The sequence below is a fragment of the Lissotriton helveticus genome, chromosome 1_1 (genome assembly GCF_964261635.1).
Source record: "Lissotriton helveticus chromosome 1_1, aLisHel1.1, whole genome shotgun sequence".
In the NCBI taxonomy this organism is placed as follows: Eukaryota; Metazoa; Chordata; class Amphibia; order Caudata; family Salamandridae; genus Lissotriton; species Lissotriton helveticus.
The window spans coordinates 447369366-447390234 of NC_136057.1; the positions used below are offsets into that span (position 1 = coordinate 447369366).

At 44.5% G+C, this 20869-nt stretch overlaps 1 long non-coding RNA gene across 1 annotated transcript in view; it reads left to right on the top strand.

Annotated features, from left to right (window-relative positions):
• The window catches only part of LOC144811198 (uncharacterized), a 634750-nt gene that overhangs the window by 443778 nt on the left and 170103 nt on the right, over window positions 1–20869 (top strand). The window contains exon 3 of the long non-coding RNA XR_013606903.1: window positions 7911–7994. This is a non-coding gene — a long non-coding RNA (uncharacterized LOC144811198). The remainder of the gene's footprint in view (window positions 1–7910; window positions 7995–20869) is intronic.

A 20869-nucleotide genomic window follows, 5' to 3' on the forward strand; every position in this document is an offset into this window, starting at 1 on the left:
TCCTCAGGAACACCTGCAATGGACATAAGCCCAGAATTTGCCTTTCTCGAGCAACACTGCTTGAAGTGTAAGAAACTTATATGCTTTGGTGAGCAGTCGGTGGATGCAGTTGTGCTGCGCAACACAACCATCATTGTTAATTTTTTGTTGTTGTTGTTTTTGGAACGATAAGTAATTCTAAAAGTTTCCTGTTTTATTTGTTCTTTTTTTTGATAATTTTTTTTTTTAAAAACCAAAAAATACAAAATTGTTAAAAAAAAATACAAAAGAAAAAAAAGTTCTTATCAGAACTACCTTATCTGGTTAAAGAAAGAACTATAATTACAAGGTAATGTGTGAAAGTGTGGTTGAATATATGTATACAGCATGATTGACTGAAAGAATGCATTAGTAGTGTATGGTGAATTTATAGGTGAAGATTTATGAGGAAGTACTGCAGCGTGACACTGCAAGCTCTTTAGCTGCACTGCACTGTGGCACTTCCGAAGCACAGGAATGTGACATATATACATGAATATGTTGCAACTCAGTGCTTCCCTCTGCACTGCTGCACAAACTGCAGCCATGCGGTGAAACAGGCACCCTTGCACCTTGAATGTCTGTGTCGTGCAGAGATTGTTTTTGTGCAGGAAGGGACACCTTCCTGCACAAAAACAGTCAATAAAGGCATTTTCCTCATTCAATGTATGCTGTGGAATGCAGCATGCATTGAAAGAGGAAAAAATGAGGAGAAATGAAAACAATTCTCCTTGTTGCGTCTTGCTACACCAACTCTAGGATGGCGCAGCATTCACAAACTTCTCCAGAATTACGATTTTTCATAAGTATGGAGAAACACCTATGGAACGCCCCTTCAACATAAAGTTCTGTGTATGAAGGGGTCGTATTTACAAGGAGAGGAAAAACCATGCAGGGTGGCTTTTCCTCTCCTTGTAAATATGAAGGAGTGCCTAGCGCCATCACTATGTTACAAAAAGTGACGTACTGGTGGTGCAGGGTGCTTGTTAATCTGCCCCATAAGTGCTTAGGGATTGGCAGACTGATACATTAAGAACATAGTGCTCGATGGGTGATTGAAGAATTGCATGAGACTGACAGGAGGTATCCTACGCTGCATGGGTCCTACTTCCGTATTTAATGGAGTGGACCAATAGTATGTATCTGCTTAGAGATTTGTAGGGATTATGCACAGAATATTTTATGTGAAATTGTGTTGGTGCCGAGGTCATTTTTATAAGAATACCACTAGTAACTGGAATGACAACAGTGCTGCAAACAGAGTGAACACTTAATTTGAAGGGCTTACGTATTGGTGGAATGATAGGATAAGTAGATAGTGGTAGATAAGTGATTAAAGAAGTGCATGGGACACACTGGACGATTCCTACACTTCATGAGTACTAACTGGGTATTTAGATGAGTGTATCTACATTATGTAGCTAGTTAGAGGTCTGCTTGGATAGTGCACAAAATATTATAGCTGTACTTGTGTTAGTAGCTAGGCCATTCCATAAGTTCATGACTAGTAACTAGAATAAATACAGTTTTACAAACAGAGTGTATAGTGAATTTATAAGTGCTTAGGTATTGGTGGATTAATAGGATAAGTAGATAGTGCTGGATGGGTGATTGGAGAAATGCATGGGACAGACAGGAGGATTCCTACACTGCATAGGTACTAACTGGGTATTTAGAAGAGCATATCAATAGTATGTAGCTGGTTAGAGGTCTGCATGCATAGTGCACAAAATATTGTAGCTGTACTAGTATTGGTGTGTCTATGGTTTCGAGAATGGTAGTCTGTATTTTAGGGTGTGAGGAGGTGCATCAGTTGATCACGTGGATGATGTCATCAGTGATGTCATTTGAGATGTCATCAGTGATGTCATGAGTGATGTCACTGACCATGTCATGAGTGATGTAATATGTGACGTCATCAGCAGTGCATTGCGGGGGCGCGAGTTATAGTTAGCACAACTAACTATAATGGCCGAATTTCTCTTGTTTTGTACGAGTGAAATGTCCAACTAACTATGACGTCCATGAAACCTGTGTTTTTTTCAGTGAATTTCTGAGGTTTTTTAAATGCTAATTTCTAACTATAATGTCCCTGAAATCTCCTCTCACTCTTACAGGGAAGGAATCAGCACTCAGGTTGTAGTTTGGAAGTATTTAATCAGCAAAGGACGTGATCCACGCGTTTCGGCATGTCCGAACCTTGATAACGATACAAGACGTCATTTAAGCATCCTTATTTAAATGTACAAATGCCTAAAGTTGCCAACAGTAACAAAGGACTACATATTACTTTAATACAAAAAGCTGGCGGCCATATTGGCCTGGTCACGATGTGAAAATTCTGGAATTGATATAATAAAGAAAAGAAAACCAGTGTTAATATGCACACAATGTCATTTCAGCATATCTTGCCCCATGATCTCCATCCCTGTATGTTCGTCAACGTGACTTATTCATAATAAACATACTTAGGATTGCAAACATCAACATAAACAATGGACTACACATTACTTTAAAGTGAAAGGCTATCGGCCATATTAATCTGGGCACGTTGCGTATTATAATGGTTCTTACACGAAAGAAAAGGAAAAAAAAGGGTGTTAATATTCACACACTATCCCTAAAGAAAGTTCTAGCGATTATAGTTCCATTCCATTCACAGCTCATTTGAGATGTCATGAGTGATGTCATGAGTAATGTAACTGTCCTTGTCATGAATGATGTAATGTCTGAGGTCATTAGCGGTACATTTCGGGGGCGTAAGTTATAGTTAGCTCATAACTGCTGAATTTCACTGGTTGTGTATGAGTGAAATCTGAGACTAACTATACCGTCCCTGTAATCTTTGTTTTTTTCAGTACATTTCTAGTTTTTTTTTAACGTTAAGTAAGATGCATATCACAATGGATGGTGGGGGGTTGGAAGCAGGGCCTGGCATTGTGCTGCCCCCACCCAAGCTTGATGCTCCTGCCCTCCCTCCTCCTAGCCATCCATTATCCAAGTCCATGTACCTGCTCCCTTATGACAGCCCTGTATGGCCATTGTTCTGCCACTGGCCTTCCCGCCTTCTCTGAACAGTTAGCTTGCTGCCCCTTCCACCTCCTCCCTATCCTCTGTTGTCTGAATCCATGGACTAGCCTCCTCCCTCCTACCATGCATGGTCTGATGTGCTGCCACTGCCTTCCATTTAGCATGATGTACCACTCCACTCCTCCTGCCCTCCATTGCCCAATTCTATGCCCCATCATTGACCTCCTGCTTAGCCTCTGTGCTTAGCTTGCTGCCCCTATTCTCCTTCCCCCTGCCCTCCGATGTCTGTGTGCCCTCCCTGCTCCATCCTTTTTGCCCACCATGTTCCATGGACCTGCCACTCCTATCTACTCTGAGTGTTCTGTTGAGCTGCCACTCCCCTCTCACCTGCCTAGCATTGTCAGATGACTGTAACCTGTGCCTGCCACCTCCACCTTGCCTGTCCACATTCCATGCCCCTATCCCCTTCCTCCTGTCCCCCAAGGTCTATTTTACTGCCACACCCTTCTGCCCTCCCTGGTCTGTTGTCCTGCAACTGCTCCTCCTGCCTGCCCCGTGTGGTATGTTATGTGGCCCCTTCCCCTGAGCTCTCTTGTCGGTGCCCAGGTCCTGACCCTCCCTTCTATCCTCCATGGTCCTTTGTGCATGCCCCTGCACCCTCCTTATTGCCCATCATAGCAATTGTGCTACCACTAACCCTCCCGCTTACCATGCATGGTCTTCTGTGCTGCCACAGGCCCTCCCACCTTCCCTGTCTGGTCAGCTAGCTGCCCCTGACCCCTTCCCACCTTCCCTTCATGTCTGTGTGTATGCCATTATAGTCTCACTGTTGCACTCCATGGTGTGTCTTGCTTCTAGTGCCCATCCTGCCTGACCTCCATGGTCATCTTGCTGCTCCTGCCCTGCCCCCTTGCCGCCAGCCCACTGTTTCATTGTGCCGACCCCTATTCCCTCCCTCTTGGCTTGTTTGTTCCATTGTAATGTTCCTGACCCGTCCCTCCTGCCCTTTATGGTCCGTTATGCTGCAGCTTTCTCTCCTGTCTGTCCATTAAGGTCAGCTACCTACCATTGCCTCTTTCCCCTCTGTTCTCTGTTGTCCATGTGCATGGTCCTGTCCCCTCCTTATTGCTTTCAATGGATTGTTGTGCTGCACTCCCGTCCCGCATGCCCTGTGTGGTGTATTGTGCTGCTGCAAACCCTGATGCCTGCCCTGTAGGGTCAGTTTGGTGCACCTCTCCATGTCTTTCCTGTCCTCTGTTATCCGAATCCATGTCCCTACCTAATTTCCTCCTGCCTTCCATGATCCAATGTACCATACTTGCTAACATTTTGAACTTAGTAAGAGGGAGATTTTGAAAAAAACTGGGTGTGAGAAAGTGCCATCTGTCTTGCATTGGTATGCCCCCACTTTTTGCTGAATTGCTGATGTGCTTTGACTGTGTGTGCCCTGGGCTCCTGCCAATCAGGAGCCCAGGGCCTATGTTCCTTCCCTAAAACTGTATTGAAGCTGAAACCCAATTGGCATCTCTGGCCACATGTCAGCCCCTGGTAAATGGTACCCTAGGTACCCAGGACATTGTGACCAGAGAATACCCCTAAGGGCTGCAGCACTTATTGTGCCACCCTTAGGGGCCATGCACCCTGACACCCACACGCTGCCTTTGCAGACTGATGGGCCTGGTGCAGAAGTAAACAAAGTCTCGAAATGGCACACCAGTCCTGACCCCCACTCTGACGGGAAGACTGGCGGGAAAACCTATACTAGGAAAGGGGGTGTGCCAGCCTCTGCCAACTCCATCCCTCAGGTGGGAGAGGCGAGGTGAAGCACAACTCCGGGCTCCGGCCATCTTGAAGATGGGGAGCCCTGCCCAATTAGAGATAGGCTCCTGCCCCCTCCCACAGGAGAGGAGCAGGATAAGGGGTGTTCTCACCCCAGGACAGAGACCTATTGGTCCCTGCCCTTCTCCTATCTATAACGCCCCTAAATGTAGTATTTAGGGGCACCCTGAACCTTCCTTCCTCAGATCCCGATTTCAAAACAAGAAAGAAGACCAAGAAGAAGAAGACCTGCTGTGCAGCTGCTTACAAGAGGACGACACCAACTGACTTGGCCCCAGCCCTATAGGCCTGTTGATCCTTGAACCTGCTCCTGCTAAATCCCGGCGTCTCCTGCAAACAGCCACCTCAAGAAACCCAGGAGGACCTGCCTGCCTTGACCCTCTTAGAAACTGGGACTCCCACGAGCAGTGGCTCTGCTCAAACAGCAATACCCCTGGTGCCAGCCAGGAACCGCAAATCCAACCCACTCTGCACCCGCCAAACCCGGCCTGTGCCCGAGTGGACCAAGACCCTGAGGATGTCCCCCGGGTGATTCTGACCAGGAATCCAGTCCCAAGGACCCGCCTCGACGACACAGATGACGCCTGCAGCCTCAGAACCAGGGACCCCTCCAGCCGCGACCAGACGAGGGTAAGATTTCGAGACGTCCAAAGACACCCCCTGCATCGGGCAGCCCCCGGCCTCCTGTGTCCAACTCCGGGGTGCCTACCTACCCCCAAGATCTCAACTTACCCCTCAAAGTGTTGGTCGCTTCAGAAGATCCTCCATCTCCGAGCCTGCAGCCTTTGTTCCCTTTTCAAGCTCTCCATTGAATAACATTGAGCGTCGGACGGCTCAAAAGCACCCTGCACCCAGCCGCCTGAGTGCCCCTGGCAGTGCAATCTTTGACCTATCCTACTTCCCCCTTTGCCCTGAGCAAGTGACCAGGAGCCCAGCTCCCACAGCTGCGTGGCCCGCTAGCCGGCAGCCACCAACCGAAGGCCCCCTGCCTCTCATTGGATAACATTGGGCCTACCTACCTCTGCACCCGGCTGCCCCTGAGCCGCTGAGGGTGTATCAACTGTACCTACCTGACCCTGGGAGACCCCTGAGTCTATGCCCAGAACCTTAACTCTGCCAGTCGAGTACTTAACTAAAAGCTGATAACTCACTTTTCTTCCGTAGGCTAACATTGACTTGTTTTTCACTTGGAAATTCTGTGTGGAGTTTTGGAACTTTAAAATATTCACCTAAAATCAGCCAAACAACGAATTCCGATTTACTCACCTGTTATCAGGAGAGACCTCAGTGCTGCACCTTTTAACCCAGCACAAACCTTGAAAAGTAATTTTAACCGTACTTACCAGTAACCTGTATTTTCTTCCATAGGAAACCATTGACTGTTTTTTTGTGAAATTTCTACTAAGTGTCGATTTTTGCAAAATACAAATATTCTTTAAAAATCGTTCCAACTTCCAAAACGTAAATACTTACCTGTGTTAGGTAGAAATCCCAGTGCTGAACCTAGGAGTCCAGTACTGGATTACAAAAGTAACGTGAACATACTTTACCTGCAAAGTGAATTTTCTACCATATGAAACCATTGTCTGTTTTTCTGTGAAATTTCTTCTAAGTGTCGATTTTTGCAAACTACAAATATTCTTTAAAAATCATACCAACTACCAAAACGTAATTACTTACCTGTTTTAGATAGTGGTCCCAGTGCTGAACCTAGGAGTCCAGTACTGGATTACAAAAGTAACGTGAACATACTTTACCGGCAAATTGAATTTCCTTCCATAGGATAACATTGGTAATTTTAACTGAAAAAGTTTCTGTCAACTTTTAAAATACAATAATAATCCTTAAAAATCACTACTGTAACCAAAACGCTTTTACTTAACTGTTTACAGCTCATGTCCCGGGACTGAATCTAGGATCCAGTCCTGGGGTTAGAAAAGTAGTCTACAAAGTAACTAATTGCATTCAACTAGAAATTCCCATTGAGCTCAATGTTGCATTGTGTTTGAAATTGTATAGCTTATTGCAACAAACTGTAACTATTGCGTTCAAAAAGTCTATTGCCTATTTGAAAAGTATTTAACTAAAGTAACTCATTCTGTGAAAGTATATTTTTCCTACCTCGTTGGTTCTAAAATAAAACAACTATATCTTTTGATACAAAACAATCGGCCTAGAGTTCAGTTCTTGAATGTGTGAGACCATTTGCTGACTGAGTGTGTACAACAAATGCTTTACACTGTCCTCTGATACTGCCTTACTGCTCGACCAAGTTACCACTTTGGAGAGTAAGGTTATATCTTCCTTTAGCCTCTGCCAAATCTCTGGGGACTGGGGACTCTATACACACTGTACCTTACTATGGTCTGGTATATATAGAGCCACTTTCCTACACTGGGGTATTGATTTTCCCCTTTGACTTACATTGAAAAAGAGGAGATTGCAGACAGGAGACAGATCAAATAAAGCCCATTTAGGCTTAAAAACATTGGACTTTTCCTGGCTGAATCGGAACTGTTGGCATGTATGGTTGTACTACCACTGCCACTTCCTTCTGCCCACAATAGTCTATTATATTGCCACAGCCTCTCTTGGCAGTCCTGTATTGTTGGTTTGTTGCCCCTGCCCCCTTTATACTGCCCTCCATAGTCTGTTGTGCTGCAACTGCCCTTCCTGCCTGCCCAGTGTGGTCAAATTGTTGCCTCTGCACCCTCCTACCTGCCTTCAAATTTTAGAATCTGTGCCCCTAGCTCGGCCTCTCAACAGTATCCTAATGAACAACTAGATTGCTCACATTCTATATGTATTACAAAAGTGTGGAACGCCTGACGTCATCTTGATGTAATAAAAACTGTAATACCTAGAGCATTTCCTGTAGAAATTACATATAAGAGAGGGTCTTGTTTGTATCAAAAGTATGGTTAGTGCTCTAAAAAACTAAAATTAGGACATATTTTCTGGGTTTTCAAATAGTGACAAAGCACTTTTAAATTATGTTTTATCTTTATGTTTTTTTTATCCAGTTGACCACTTGATTAAATGTTGCACTTAGGGGAGAGGATGTGGTGTTACTTCCAGAGCTGCAGACTTTGCAACTGGGGAATCAGGTTGGTGTTTCTGCTTCAGCTCGACATTCTGTGATTCTGGTCAAATCAATTAATCTACCCATGTCTAAAACCAAAATGAATTTGTTCTTGTGTGATGTAGCCAGTGCTCATTTGAAGCACTCCAATACCTAAAATGTCGGCACTATATAAAACTGCAAAAAACACAAAAAATAAAAAGTGTTTTGCACACTTCTGTCATTGGGCTAAATGTGGGCTACATCTGATCTGGGGGATATGTGTGCTACATTTGGGTCTTTTGCTTCTGGTGGCCATCTTGGGAGATGTATTTGTTATTAAGTTTCCTAATTTCCTCATTTACTGCAGTCTCCTCAGTGGGAATTGCTTTCAGTTTTTTACTTTGATTCCATCAAGAAGGTATTCAGATATGTCACACATTTGCCATAAATTCTGAATGTTAGCACACTAGTTGCTCATTAGATCACTGTAATAAAGCTACTGCTCACCATGGAAGTCTGCTGCTGGTATTAAAAGTGCATGTTTCAGTCTGCATGTCAGAATTTTTTCATGAAATAGAAGAGGATTTGAGAAGTCACTCAAATGTGCCCTAATTTTTCTTTCTTCAGCACTAATCATAATTTCTATAGCAAAATGAACCCCCTCATTTTGTTCCTTTGCAACTTAAATGTTTTAAGTGTTACCACTTTATTCCAATCAAGATGGCTTCAGGTGTGCCATACTTTTGTCATATGTAAGACTGTTAGCGCTCTAGTTGTTCTTTAGAACACTCTGGGACATTCTGTCATTGGGTTATACTTGGGCTACATCTGGGTGATATGTGTGCTACATTTGGGCTCTTTTGTCTCTGATGGCCATCTTGGGAGACTTATTTGTTATGAAGTTTCCTAATTTCCTCGTTTACCACCATCTTCTCAGTAGGAAATACTTTCAGTTTTTTACTTTGATTCCATCAAGAAGGCTTTTAGATGTGACACACATTTGCCATAAATTCTGAATGTTAGCACTCTAGTTGCTTATTAGATCACTGTAGTAAAGCTACTGCTCACCAGGCAAGTCTGCTGTTGGTTTTAAAAGCGCATGTTTCAGTATACAAGTAAGAATCTTTTAATGAAATAGAAGTGGATTTGAGAAGTCACTCAAAATGTGCCCTAATTTTTCTCTCTGCAGAACTAATCATACTTTCTATGGCAAAATTAACCCCCTCGTTTTGTTACTTTTTAAATTAAATGTTTTAAGTGTTACCACTTTATTCTAATCAAGATGGCTTCAGGTGTGCAATGCGTTTGTCATAAGTAGGACTGTTAGCGCTCTAGTTGTTCTTTAGAACACTCTGGGAAGCTGCAGTAAAACACAAAGCAATCAACTGACAGTCTCTGCACTTGTTGGATGTACATGTTTTACTGAGAATAAATACAAAGCATCTGTGCACATGTCCTTTCGTTGACAGTATAAGTACTGTACGTAGTTAGACAACCAAAAACAAAACACAATGAGAGACTTTGATTGAAGTATTCTTTCCATTTAGGTTTAATCCAGGTGCCCAGCCAACACGTGTTTCGTCAGGGAGTTACCCAAGACTTCTTCAGGGCTCTAAAAAATGCATAATGGTAGCCGGTTACACAAATGTAATCGCACCATATACATTACATTGTGGCAAGTTAAATAGTCCTGTGACTACAAGTGCAAACAAACACCCCAACAAGTGATCCCAAAATTATCAAGATTTCCGGATTGCAATATACAGATATTACATTGAAAAAACCATCTCATGTTCTCTCCGAGTTAAAATTATTGAACATGTTGGACCAACTAATTAGTGTGTAGACCATCATAGATCATATAGTTTAAGTCCCGTGCAAACACATCATGGTTGATAAGACTCACAGTGTACTGTGCACCAGCAAAGTTTATAGTATGCACAGTGACCCGGTGCACTGGAAAGGGAGACCACCACCTATACATCAGAGTAACGAGTGCAATGATACGAGAGAGAAATGTGGATGTTTAAGAAAAGACACCCTATGGCGTGTACGCAAAATTGCACATCTTACCTAACGGGCAGCTTATCAAAACGTCGAAAAATACTAAACAAGAGCGAGGGAAACAGAGGAAAAGCTAAAGTAAGACATTGGTCGTTATATCAAGACAAAGTTGAAAGCAATAAAGTAAGCGGATATAGGCTCAATGCAGAAACCTCACCTCTCCGCCGGTTTTTACTGAGAATGTCAGACTTCATTCTCACATGACTGAGAAAGATAATGTGAATTTACAGAAAATATGCTCTCAGTTTAGCTTATAGATCACCTTCCAAACCTCTGTGAGAAAAGCATGAGAAAATAGTTTTCTCTCAAAAATGATTCATAATATCCCAGCAGAAGGCTTTTTCACATGGTAAAATTAAATCACCTTAGAACACACCACAATTCCTAAAATGAGTATGGTACCATCAACAAATGATTTATAATGTAACTAAAGTCTTTAAACCTGCTATTAAGTGCAATGCTTTTTAATGAGGTGCTATCATGTATATTGGTCCCAAGATGCCTACCAACACTTCTTGGATGAAGTGCTGACAGCCAATCAGATCTCACGATGAAATGTGTGGTTAGGCTCCGCCCAGATATATATATTTCTTTTTCCATTAATATTTTTAAAACTACTGAACAAATTTACACCATTTAACAAAAAGGGCTCTTTCTGAACCAAGGGCTACCTTTTTGCCAAATTTGGTGTAATTCCGTTCAGCAGTTCAGGCTGTAGCCGTGTCTAAAGGTTCCTATTGAAAATTGCATGGAGAAAACACGTTTTGGGACCCCCTTTTATCTCAGCCCCTGCTTGCCGAATCACCCTGAAACTTTCATGATAGGAGTGGACCAAAGCGGGCGATAAGTTTTGAAAATTTCGCGAAGCTTCATCAATCGGCGCCAAAGTTATTGGGAATAGAATGTTGCAATTTTTCCTATGGTAACTCGGTCCTAACTATAACCACCTACTGGTGGTTACATATATATCCACCACCCATTGCTGTCATCAGCTGCAAGGTCAGACTGTTGGTGAGTCTGGCCCTGGTTTATGAGCTGTGAAGACCTCATACCCCCCTCATTAAGGGCCGGATGTACTTAATCTAGTGTTTGAAATTTCCTAATAGCAAATTTTAGCGATTCGTTATTTGGAAATCACAAACTGTGGTGTCCGACAGTGTGTTTGACAGCGGCTCATAAAATAACCTGTCTCATCAGTATTCATGAGGTAGGTAGCAATTTGTGACCCATTGTGAATAGGGCTCCCGGTTTTATGGTATTTATTTTTTTGCCATTTCCGTCTGTATTTATCCATATTTATTTTTCGGGCATTGTTTCTGTATTTATACACATTTATTTTTGCCAAAAGCAAAAGACGACGCTACAGCCACAGCTAGTATTTTTCCACATTTATTTAAATTGACAATGCACACGTGCGCTCAGTTGTTATTGGTCAACACTATACATTCATTTGAAAACTTTGCCATTTGCAAAGTGTCCCAAATATGCTTAAATGTGCTATCACAAGCCATTTGTCTCAGAGCCTTGCAGTTTCTGTCATCGGCAAAATGCCACATCCTTTCCCCCACTGAACACCATACTGCCCCACTGAGAGAAACTCAAACTGCCTTCAGCAGCAACCCAATTGTGCCCCACCAGCGCTAAAGCTGTCCCTGGCCATTACTATGAGGATTGATGTTTTGTGTGTGAAGAAGAGAACAAGCATTTGCAATGCAATAGGTCTCGCATATTTACGCTAGTTTAAGCTATTGGCATTGTAAATGACAATGCCTTTTATTTATCTGTTTTTAAAAAAACATAAATAAAAGGCATTTTCATTTACAATGCCAATAGCTTAAACTCTGGTAAATGCAAGACTTATTGCATTGAAAATGCTTGTTTATCACTCCTTTCTCTGCCCATAGCATGTTCCAGGGAGACTGGCAAGCTTCTTGTAACACTACTTGAACCGAAAATGTGGTGCGTCTTGGCTGTTTCAAGTATGTTGCTAAAGATTTGCCATGCCCTGTGACGTAAGAAGATGCACCGTTCCCCAGCGTGCTGTCAAAGGACAGGCTAGTACACAACAGCATTATGCCCTATGTCCGATATGATTAATGCCACCCTGGAAAATGAACAAAGAGTGACGTACGAGCGGTGCAAGGAGCTTGTAAATAAGCCCCAATCTGTGATCTCTGTCGAAGGCCTGGAGGCAGGCAGGACACAGCTCATGTTGGGTCATTAGACTCCGGCTTGGGGCGAAAGGAAGATTGCTGTTGGGTAGAACTTAACCCCCACTCTTTGTTCCTGTTTAAAAGATTTAAGCCTATTGGCTTGAATTCCCATGATACAAACGTGCAGAGCTGTGTTAAGTGTAATGATTCGGTTTTTGTTTAATACACGCCTGGCACTGCAGGTTGACGCACACACTGCACGTCGTGCGTGACACGCTTTAGAAGCATTTTCGTTCGAGCGCATGTACAAACATACCAGAGTCGAACGGATCCAGTGTACTCAGGGCAACTTCAGGACGCGGACACCATTAAACTTTGTCCAAAACGAATTACCAGACGCAGGAATTATCAAGCATAGACACAGCAGCACGAGCCTTTAGTATGGGAATTGTTTATTTGTGTCTTAACAGTATTAATGCTTTGCTGTTGTACTGTGGCTGCAGTTCACTGCAAAATCTGGATGTACAGAGTGTGACAGTTTTCATGTTGTATCAGATTAATAATCCACAGAGATCAATACGTATAGATGTCAGATGCTGCGTTAGCTAAGCTTTGTCCCCTATGGACATCAGCATAGCCAGCACCTGCCACTCAGCAGGTTGTGCGGGCAATGTGGTACCAGTCATTATTATACTGCAGTCTGGCCTCGTTCCTTCCTCTCCCTTGGTGGAATTCTTACAGTGGCAGTGGCGGCTGGTCCATAGGGGGCGCAAGGGTGGCGACCTCCCATCACCAGCACACAGGAGGAGAGAAAAGCTACTCTGTGCATTTCCAGCCTCCAGAAATAAAAACAGACGAACTGACAGATTTGTCAGTTCGTTTTGCTTTCATTTCTGTGCAGGTGTCAACGGACGTGCACAGAGGAGCAACACAGGGCAGGGGTGCATCATCTCCATGTATTGCACATATGTGAAGAGCGCTTTTCATTTCAGCCCTCTTCACACATTCGCAACCCATAGACTTGCTGCGCATGCTCTTCGCAGCGCACCTTGTCTAAGAATGGATGCATGCACGGGCGGTAAGACAAAATCGCCCCAGGCCCTATCAGGAGTCAGGATGGAGCAGGGGTGAAAAGAGGATTACAGCTTAGCTCTAACCTGATTCCTGATATGGCTGTAATCATCACGTTCCTGGCGCTGCAATAAAAAGACCAAATGGAGCCACTCAAGACGAGCAGAAACAGGTAGGAAATGAACAGTAAAACAATGAAAAGGAATTCTTTCAGAGGAGAACCACTATAACGGGCACAGCACCTACCGAGATTTAAAACTGCTTTCAAATGAAGCCGTACACGATTTTCCATTGTTGCCTGCAGTAAGGACTCATTTAAAAAACGTTTCCTCTAAGTTTATATCTTACATGACAATCGCGCTTCTGTACACATTTTATATATATATATATGAGTTTCATTAGTTGAGGTCGAAGACTACAAAACTATATGTAGTCTTTTGTTTGTTTCCTTTTTAAAACAACAACCTTCTGAAATGATGTTGGGGGCGGGAACAATAAGTCCGCCCTTTGTGTTTGCTATTTATTTCCCATTTGTGGCAATGCAAACTTACCATGTGATCAAGACTGTGGAGACAGTCGAAACGCGTAATGGCGGGCAAGCTGAGCAATAATATGCATAAATAAAAGGCACCTTTGTTTTGGCACCAGAAACGGGTTCAACTCTTCGTCTTTTAATCCAGTTGAATCACTAATTGGAGGCGCAGGCTGCGCCAGGCGAGTTTTGTTTCATATATATATATATATATATATATATATATATATATTCTGTACTCATTGTTCTGTCAGTGGTACTCTACAATGGGAGTGCACACTTCCCACGTCCGCCTTCATTGCACCACTATTTGGAGACCCTCTGCTTAAAAAGACAGCTTCATGACCCTAAAGCCTTATTTTGTGTTTACATACACAGCTGGCCCTTCACGCTGGGGGGGTCTCTCATGCCATATTCAGTTCCTAAGGTGGGAGTTTTGTTTTTATGTGATATATTTTACATATTAAGAAGAACAAATTCTTTTCGTGAAACACTTGCTATGATTATTGCAGCTTCAGAGTAAGAGGCGCTATCGTTACCCAACCCAGTGGTTGGTACCTATTTAATCAACATTTGCAGGATGAAAGCCGGAGACAGCCCTGCTAAACTGTAAAACAGTAGGCTGCAGATTCATTTCTGCATCAGATGCATTACCCCTGGATAGTCTGATTCATTTATAGTCAATCCTGGAACGTTTCACGCAGATTGATCAAAGTGATAGGAAAATTGGGCGAAAACCCAAAATGTATTCTTACCATTTTGAATACCATGGATGCGACAGAAGAAACTGATCAGTGTTTATTTTGAGCTTGTAGTTACAGATGGTGCCCATCGGCGCTCATTTCTAGGGAACTTACACTTATATTTCCTCATCAGATTTTGACCCACAGCAAGCATAGAAAAACACAAACAGGGGAAAGAAGGGGAAAAGCAAGATGGAAAAATACCAGCAATAAGAGAAAGCATGGTTGAAAAAGAACGTGACAGAATGAAATAAAGGGGCAGGGAGTGTTTGGTGGGGTATGAAAGAGGCATGAAATTAAGTCAGAACTACACAGCTTTATTATTCTGCACACCTGACATTCTACAGATGCGGCTGTGGATGCTGGACAAACGTTTTGATCCGGGCACCGTTTTAAAAAAATTAATTAGACACTGGAACCACTACACACATCAGCACTGAACTTGTGTTGAAGACTGCGCCCTGCGCCTTCAGTGTGTGTATTGCCATTTCGTATCTAAAATGTACTGCCCACCACTTTTAAAATCCACCAGCCAAGGACATCCGATTGGTTGGTGACAGCGCGCATTGTGCTGAAATGACGCACTGGAAAAATCATTTGTAATTATTTAATGCCCATGCACTCTGTGTTGTTTAATGAAACATTACATTTCGCTTCATGCAGCCTGCCTGTTCGAATGCAACAAACATTTTAAGATATTATGAAAGCGTTTAAAACATGGTCCATGTTTTAAACACTTTCATAATATCTTAAAATGTTTGTTGCATTCCAACAGGCAGGCTGCATGAAGCGAAATTAAATGTTTCATTAAACAACACAGAGTGCATGGGCATTAAATAATTACAAATGATTTTACCAGTGCATCATTTCAGCACATGGTACAAGAGCCACAACTCACACAACAATGGTGTGAATAGAGGCTCCTAATCTGACTCTGGCATGGTTTCTAAAAGGGGTGAAGCCTCATTAACAAGTAAATGGTCTTTCAAAGACCTGTGAAGTGCTCGGGTGCAGCTGGCAGCTCCTTGTCTGCCTGGGAAGGTGTCTCAGCCCGGGCTGACACCTCTTAACCCTCCAAGGAGGGGGAGACACCAGATTGCAGCAGAACAAAATGTATTAGTAGTTTCCCATTTTTTACATATAAATACAGATTAAGGAAAACTTGTTTTCCGTCTGTATTTATATGTAAAAATCCGTAAAAACGGAAAACCGGGAGCCCTAATTGTGAATGGCTACAATCACAGGGATCGTGGCCTGCTGGGATCAGCAGACCACCATGTCTGTGACTGCTTTTTAAATAAAGCAATCTTTTTGTTGGCACTGCTTCCCGTTTTCCTGAAAGGAAAACGGGAAGCATTTCAAAAATAAAAATGAAAAGCTACCTTTTCATTTTTTAAGAGTAGGAAGTTGGTGGTAACTGCAAATGTTTTGCGACCGCATTCCCGGTCGCAAAACATTCATACATATCAGTGCTATTCGGTTTTAGAAATGGATGCCCTAAACATGCCCTTTCCTAATACCGATTCACACAAAAAAAATGAGATTCGGTAACAAGGTACAGAGTCGCATTTTGCCTTCTGTACATGGCAAAATACATTTTACCAATCGGAAAGGCCCAATGGACCATTTCAGAACGGTAAAATGCTTTGTACATCTGGCCCTAAATCCTGCTGTGCTACTTAAATGATGCGAGGCAGCACAGTAGATGACTGTAAGAGTTAAGTTGTGTCTTTGGTGTGATAAGAGGGACGGATGAACCGTGAGCCTGCACAACTCTGTGATTAATATGCACGTTCATCCAACCCTCTCTCTCTCTGTTTTGGCAGAAAGTGTCGGAGCACCCGGACTGCTTTTACAAAAACAGGACTGCCTAAACAAAACCAGGACATCTGGTCACACTAACTAGGGGGCATATTTACGAGCTTCTTGTGCTGCTTTGTTTTACTTTTTGGCCGCACAAACCACTGAATCATATTTATGAGGCCACGCAAAGCTACTTTGTATTGCTTTGAATGGTCTCATAGATATGGAGTAAGGCAATGCAGCACAAATTGCTGTTTCCTTACTCTGCGCTAAGGAAGCGTTCCATTCTCATGCAACACCCTTGGATTTTGACACATCCACAGATTTACAAGACCAAACCTTCACGCCTCCCCAGGGGAGCCGCAACAAGGAGAAATAACTTTATTTCTCCTCGTTTATTTCTATGTGTGTAGAATGCAGCACACATAGAAAGAGGAAAAAGCCTCCAAGGATTGTTTTTGTGCAGGAAGGTGCCCCTTCCTGCACAAAAACAATCCTGCATGCAATGCAGGCACCTTGCACCATGTTGCAGAGGTGCCTACATTGGGGCTAGGCTGCCAAAACAGCGCCAGCGCAGGGGCAGGGGAAATACCAAGAATGTGCCATATGTCATAGATACACTTTTCTGTCCTTTCACTTTGACGAGGGCAGTGCAGCAATGTGACTTGCTATGCTGCTCTGCGCAAGTCCCTATAAATATGCTACTATGGGTCTTATTTAAAGGGTGGTGGATGAGATGCTGAGTCAAGTCGAGGAGGGTATCCCGGCTGCAGTATTACAAGTGCCAGGCGGGCAACTAGAGCCAAATTTCAGGGGGGCTGAAAAATATTTCGGGGGGCTAATTGTTCCAACCATAGACAGAGTGACTGAAAGAAGGGGTGAAAACACAACAAAAGTCTAATTTACAAGTAAATGGTCTTTTAAAGACCTGTTAAGTACTCGAGTGCGGCTGCAATTAGATGGTCGCCAGCCTGCAAAGCTGTGTCAGCCTGGGCTGACACACACGACAGGGGGTGGGGGGGCTGAGGCCATGTGAGCCCAATTAGGGGCGGCTTTAGGCATGTGCAAGCTGTGCACCTGCACAGGGCCACCAAACCCCAGGGGCCACCACGCCAATATATATCCTTAATATAATAATCCTCTGAGGATGGATACATATTTGCGTGGCAGCCCCTGGCAGGGATTTGGCGGCCTCTGGCTCTATTCCACTTCCAAACACCCTGACCCCCCCCCCTCTTCACTGCCCTCCGCGCTCCGCCCTGCCTGGACCCCCTCTCTTCCGGGGCCCCCTACCTACGCTTCCTGCCCAGGGCTGCCATGAGCCTAGAGCCGCCCCTGGCACAATTGGTGTTGCGCGCCTGACAAGTGCCGCAGACTACAATGCACCTTTAAAGGGCAGCCTGATGATGCCCAGCCTGGGCATCATCTGCTTGGAAACAGCTATGCCGAGGAAAGGAGCGGTATATACACGTGTTAGACTATTATTACATACACATATTCATTTTTTTGGGTAGTTTTATATAGCGCAAACTCTGCCCAGAATCACAGGATGGAAAACCGACGCAGAGACTCAAACCAGGTTCCCCAGTTCCAACGTCGGAATTAATGTGCTAAGAAATTTGTAAATCTCGCGCCAGCAATAATGCAGCATATTTCAAATTAAATGTTTTGTTGGTTGGACAGATGAAGTGTGCTACTAATACCCACGCACAAAAAGACCAAGAATAGTCAAGGAAATAACATAAACATTTAACAGCACCCTGTGACTGCAGCGGAATGCCGTGCTTGGAATGTCACCAGGCAGGTACCAGGTGCTCTCGGAGTTTACCACGGAAGAAAGGTTTGTGAATTCTTCCTCGTGGGCCAGTATCGGGTTACAGTCCAGGCATTCCAGCAGCGCGGGCGTGCAGGCATGCACACCGAGAGCTGCCAGGTACGACAGGTGAAGAGGTCAGAGCCGGAGTGTCTGGGGACAGGGCCCTTATCGCTCGGGTCATCGGTGTCGATACCAAACTAGGACCTTCGTCCAGTCCAGGGCAGGGCAGCGTGCTCGCAGTCTGGGCAGACCCCTGGCTGCACCGTGCAACAGGCCTGTCCCCGAAGAGCTGGGAACCAGCTGATCCTGTGTTCCTCCAGTCATCTCAAATTCCTGAAATAAGTGAAACACCTTCCGTGGGTTTCGGATGCCCTACATCTTGCTGCGAGCCTGCGGGGAGCACCGGTGGAACCAGCTCTCCGCGGTACATGGCTGGGGTCACGTTTGCTCTGTGTTTGCATTGAGCTGGGGCGACGCAAAGGGGCTCAGACTGCAGAGCTGATCACCAAAGAGGGAGACTGGGACCAAGAACAGGCCGGGCGCCCACACAAGTGGCCCACATTCGAAGATCACAATTTCCCCATAGTATTGTTTGGTTAGCACCCGGGCTAATTTGGAAGACATTTGTGGTACATGAATCAGTTTACAGCGGGTAGGGCTAGTAACATTGGTCAAGTCTGGAAACACCATTATTCCATTGCAGCTCCTTCACAGGTCTCCAGCTGTTCATCCTCGGGTCTATGAATCCTCTGCCTTCAACCCTGCCCACCCTCAGAGCCCCGAGTCCCCCCCCTGCAGCGGGCCTCTTTCATGGGGAATCTTACTGTCCATTGGCCAACAGGTCCTCAGAGCATCATGTTTATCCATAGATCTGGCTTCTAATTACTCTCAGTGATCTGGCTGCCTGCTCATCTTGAGACAGTGAGACTCTTGCTCATCAATCAATGGGTCTCAAACTTCATCTCTGTCTCAGGACCCATCAGCTCATTTCCACTCCCTGAAGCTCCTGATCACACCGACGTCTCCGGGGGATGCTGTTCGCTCTCGGGTGCCATGGCAATCCTTCTCACCCTCTGCTCCCCTTATATCCCTGCTCCCCATTAGGTCCTGTCTTTCTTGCTGCCTCTTACCCAGAGCCCTGCTCACTCTCTGGTCAGGACATCTTAATATTTCCCTGAGGCTCTGTTTAATGTCAGGTCCCCAGATGCTCTGCACACACTAAAGCTCTGAGATCCTCAACCATCACCAGATCTCCAAGGCTCCGGCACACCACTAAGCCCTACAGGTTCCATCCTACTGTTACGTGCGCAACAACGGCCCTGTTCAATGTAGTTCTCCAAGGCTTACCCCAAAGTCTACATGGCTAAGGCCTCACTCCCAGTCTCCCGAAGCCCCTACTAACTATAGGGCATATTACCAAGGGCAAGTATCGCCGCTTTCTCGGCGAATTGTACCGAGAAAGCGGCGATACTGCTAGAGCCCTATTAACAAGGGCATTTTACAGCCTGCCCCAAGCCCACTTTGCATGTCAGCGATAAACATCGCTAATGACATGCAAAGTGGGCCTCCCACGTCCAACCACATGAAAAATGTGGTTGGAGGTGGGAACACCCTATTACCAAGGAATATTGAAAACTTTTTGAATTAATTTTAATAGGGCCGTTTTTGAAAAACGTTAATAGTCCATTGCTGTATGTTATAGCGCTACACACTTTAGGGTAAAACTTTAACACTCACAGTAAACCCAGCCTGGGCTCGATCTCCCGTCCTGCCCGCCCGGTCCGACTTGGCAACCAGTGCCGTTGAGCGGAGGGCGGGTCAGGCAGAGCCAGGTCACTTCCGCCTACATCGAGCGGTTAGCGCTCTAGTTGCTGCACGCTGAGGGGTATTTAGCCCCCTCGTCGCAGCAAGCGCGCAGCGGTCGCGCGCCAGAGAGAAGCCCGTCTGCGCCCGTCCGCGACCGGACGGGATCAGGGGCCATGGCAGTACCATCTGGGGACCTGAAGGTATCTAGGCTAATCTACTCCTCACAGGCCTTAATGTGCTTACGTTCTAATCTGATAACATCTAACTGTAAGCAACAACTTCATTGTTTCCCTGAAGGGCCATTTTCGTTTAAGTCCTGCCATATGCAATTCCAGACTGAAAAAGATTCCTCCCGTCAACAATGCACTATCAACATCCCTGCTGTCTTAGTTCAGGGAGGAAGGAATCTATTGTGCAATGTCAGGTCTCTAGCAAAACACTACATTGAGGTCTGGGATCTTATTTCCACACATAAAGCCGATTTGTGCTTGTTAACGGAGACATGGCTCAAACCCCACTCTACCCCTGCTATCACCCTTGGAATACCGGAGGGTTATAAGATTATTAGAATGGACAGACCCAAAAAGTTGGTGGGGGAATAGCAATTGTATTCAAAGACAATATTTCGGTTTCGGTTATCGATCAATGTTGTAACCCGGCCTTTGAAATGTTGATCTTTAGGATCGGTTCATCTGCTAAATATAGTAGAAAAGGAGCCTTGGTCCACCGCCCTCCTGGCCCTATAAGAAACATCTCTAAACAGTTAGTGGAAGCACTAGCACCTCATGTATGCCCAGATAAAGAATTTTTGCTGCTTGGGGATTTTAATATTCATAGCGAGGAAGAAAATAACAGCGAGGTACAATCCTTCTTGATCGACTTATCCCTTATAGGACTAAAGCAATGTAATAGAGGACCCACACATCAAGC